At 57.5% G+C, this 4146-nt stretch overlaps 1 pseudogene; it reads right to left on the reverse strand.

Annotated features, from left to right (window-relative positions):
* Positions 1-1716: 1716 nt before the first annotated feature.
* Positions 1717-2992, reverse strand: LOC124687520 (annotated as a pseudogene).
* Positions 2993-4146: the final 1154 nt, after the last annotated feature.

Here is a 4146-nt window from a genome sequence, read left to right on the forward strand (position 1 = left end):
CTGGAATGTTGCAACCGTCAGCCTCCTGATAGACAGCGGGATGCCAAGGTATCTCACCGGTAACGGCGCTAGCTGGCACTCCATGAGTTCATCAGCGCCCGCGGCCTCATCCTCAGAGCATGCGATGGGGGAAACCGAGCACTTGGCAAAGTTGGTGCGCAGCCCCGAAGCATGGCCAAAGAGCTCCAGGATCCCACGAACAGCGCGTAGATCCGTCTCAGCTGCATGGCAGAAAATCACAACATCATCCGCATAGAGCGATACAGACGTCGCTAAGTCTCGCCGTGCTAAGCACCTCAGCACCCCGAACACGATTGCCTTAGCCAATAACCTGTTGAGGGTGTTCATCATCAGTACAAACCGCGCTGGCGACAAGGGGTCTCCCTGTCTCAGGCCCCTACGATGCCAAATCGGGGGGCCTGGCTCGCCATTGAGCATCACCCTGGTACTCGCAGTGGATAGGAGGATGGACACTAGTTCGCGGAACTTAGGCCCAAACCCTAACTTGCGAAGGATTTCCAAAAGGAAAGCCCAAGAAACGGAGTCAAAGGCGCGGGCAATGTCCAACTTGAGCATCACCCGCGGCTCCTTCTCCCGGTGTAAAAATCTAGCTGTCTGCTGGACCAACATGAAGTTGTCGTCGATACAACGCTTGCGAATGAACGCGCATTGGTTACGATCCACCAACGACTCCATCCTAGGGTTTAGACGAGTGGCGAGCGCCTTCGCAACCAGCTTGGCAAAGATATGGATCAGGCTGATTGGGCGGTAGTCGCCGAGCGCAGCCGCATCCGGGCGCTTAGGCAACAGGGTCAGCAAGGCCTGGTTGAGACCTTGGAACCCGCGCCCGCACAACGTGAACAACTTGTCGAAGGCTGCCATGAAGTCACCCTTAACCACTCCCCAGCATTTCTGAAGGAATTCAGCCGTGAACCCGTCGGGTCCCGGCGCCTTGCCCCCCGGCAGTCGCCGAATCACCTCCCAGATGTCGTCCTCCGTGAACACCGCCTCCAGCTCTGCGAGGTCCTGAGAGTGGGTATCCAGGAAGTCCAAGTCCAGCGAATGCTGTCTATCCACCGAGGTGCCAAGCAGGCCCTCAAAGTGTGTGAAAGCAGCTTCAGCCATGGCCGCCTGGTTAGAAATGACCGCGCCTCCCACCTGCAGACTATGGATCACGTTCTTCTGGCGACGGTATGCCGCGTGTTGATGGAAGAAGGCTCTGTTGGCGTCCCCCTCCTTCAGCCACGCGATCTTGGCCCGCTGCCTTGCCATAGTGCGTTCAAGCGAAGCCAGACCCAGCTAAGCGTGTTTGAGGTGCGCCCTGAGTCGGCGCTCGTCCGGCGAAAGTTAATTAACTTGGCTGTAATTTCCCTCTCTAAGTTAATTAAATTGGGACGGAGGGAGTAGTTTCTTAAATTGCACTATTTCATGGAGTGACCGACCTGCTCCGTGCGACAAGTTCATGGACCGAGCTGCTCTACCAAGTGGGCCCACAACTGCCACGTCAACTTTTATGCGCGCTCTACAGCCCGGAGTGACCTAGAAATCATTTCGCGCGTATTCAGTGACCACCACAGTGTATTTCCGTTGTACAGTGATTAATTTGATCCGAGGTGACAAATTCATGTACTAATGATGTATTTAAATCTTAAATTTATTCCTGGTTATCGCCAAGGTGTAATACAATATGTTTAGTTATCTACAGCATGCAAGCTCTCATGGCTCGCACTTGGGACACGTGGCATGGTCTTTCTGCCGGAGCCCTTGGCAGAAGAAGAACTTGCGTGGACACTTGAGCAAGCAGTTATCCGCCAGACTCACTGTCGCGCCGCCCTCCTTGATCTGCCTCATCAGCCTCGGCAGGGCTCCGCAGAGATAGTTCCCCTGCAGCGTCAGCTTCGCGAACGGCACCATCCCGTTCGTGACTTCCTCCACCGAGATCCGAGCGGCGTACGTGCCCGGCACGCCTCCGACGAACCGGTTCCGGTCGAGCCCCACCATCGCGAGACGCGGCATCGCCCCGAGACACATGGGTAGCCGATCCGTGATCTTGTTGTCGCTGAGGTCCACCTCGATGAGCTGGCTGGACGCGCCGCCGTGGGACGCCTCCTCGACCGCGCCGAGCCGGTTGGACCCCAGGCGCAGCTGCTCCAGCGCCGGGTGCTCGAACGCGGCGCCGGGGACCGCGCCGGTCAGCGCATTGCCCGTGAGGTCCAGGACCTGCATTGCGGGAAGAGCGTGGAAGGCCGCGGCTTGCAACGGCCCGGAGAGAGTGTTATTGCGCGCCACGACGGAGACGATCGACCTGCCGCGGCAGCGCGTCCAGCGGCGGGCCGGAGAGCGCGTTGCCGCTCAGGTCAAGGTGGGCGAGCGAGCGCATCCTGCCCATCGGCGGCAGGGGTCCGGCGAGGCCGTTGTCCTGCAGCTCCAGCCTCGTCAGCGCGCCTAACGAGGCGAGCTGAGGCGGTACCGGGCCGGTGAACGCGTTGCGGGAGAGGTCGAGCTCTTGCAGCGACGAGGCGGCGGTGAAGAGCGACCCTGGTATCTCGCCGGAGAAGGCGTTACCAGAGAGGTCGAGGACGTGGAGGCCCGGCGGCAGCGGCGTCCCGGCCGGCAGCGCGCCGTGGAAGCGGTTGTCGCGGAGGGAGAGGGTCTGTAGGAAAGGTAGCGAGGCGAAGACGGGCGCCGGGAGCGTGCCGGAGTACCCCGCGGGGTCGAGGGCGACGCCGGCGACGCGCTGGTAGGAGGAGTTGGGTGGCGTGTAGCAGTGGAGGCCGCAGGGGAAGGTGGTGCATGGGTCGTGGGCGAAGTCCCACGACGCGAGGCAGGAGTAGGCCGGGATGGTCGCCGCGTCCACGGCGGATTTCAGGGACGCCAGAGCGGCCCTGTCGCCCGGGAAGGTGGCCGGAGCAGACACCGCGGCCACCGCGTGCTGGAGCACGAGCAAGAGGAGCAGCGGCATTGCTAGGAGGAAGCGAGCAGCAGAAGCCATCGATCCTCGCGGCGTGTGTGTAGCTTTGTGGTCGTTGAGGTTTGTTTGCATTTGAGTGAGTGGGATCGGTGGAGTGTGAGCTGTTGACCCTCCGAGTGCCACTCTAGGATGAGTACTAAATTGTTCGGCGTGTCCTTATGCTCCCGGAAAACTAGGGACGAACGGAACGGAAAAACACAACGGGGCCACTCCCTTTTGAGCTTTGCACTTCGTTTTACGCTGGATGGCCATGGTGATGACAGCCTTTTTGTCTCTTGGGTGCGTTTCATGATTCGTCCATATGATTAGAGCGGTGGAGTGCCGTTCACTCATGTCCGTGTTGTAAACATGCGGATTGCTGTTGTGTTCGATCGACGCCGTGACGGTGTGTTTTAGGCTATTTTTTAAAATAATAAGTTTATTCTAATTAACTTAAAAAATACTCCCTCCGATCGGATTTAATCGACGCGGAGGGAGGCATTCACATGCATGTCATTAGCAGGTCTGTGCGTCAATTAATAACGTCCAAAGGTAGTATTACCAAAATTGGTTTTTTTTTAATAAAAAAACGGCATTGGCCACCTGATGGCCGAAAGGCTCTATTGGCGAGGCCAAGCAAGTGCTGGCGGCCTATCGACCAACGGCGCTGTCACATCGAGTGACCTTTTGGTGACTAGATGGCCGAAAGGTCCTTTTGGCCACCAGTTGACCGAAAGGTCCTATTGGCCACTAGTTGGCCGAAATGTTGCATGATCAACACGACGCGTCAGAGCTCAGCCTACACATCCCCATTTTCCCGCCATATATCGCCGCGACCTCTCCTGCCATATTCTCCTGCCACATTTTGGCGATATTTCTCGCCGTATCTCGCCTAATTCTCCCGTCATTTTTCTTGGTGTTCTCTATAAAAATAGGCGACAATATTGTTTCTTCACAAGTGCTCATACCTTTTCACTGCTGGCTCACCCTTAGCCACCATGAGTGTACCTTGCTCGAACCAGGTGTCATGGAGCCAATGGAAGATGTGGCCAGATCACCATCAGGGAATCAAAGGCGACGATTGAGATGCGCGGGCAGAAGACCAGCCAAGATCAACGGTCCAGAGTGGACACAGTGAAGACCAATCCAAGGCTGACACATGGAGCGGGTGACGAGACGGGCTTGCTAAGCACATG

The sequence above is a fragment of the Lolium rigidum genome, chromosome 2 (assembly GCF_022539505.1).
Source record: "Lolium rigidum isolate FL_2022 chromosome 2, APGP_CSIRO_Lrig_0.1, whole genome shotgun sequence".
Lineage (NCBI taxonomy): Eukaryota > Viridiplantae > Streptophyta > Magnoliopsida > Poales > Poaceae > Lolium > Lolium rigidum.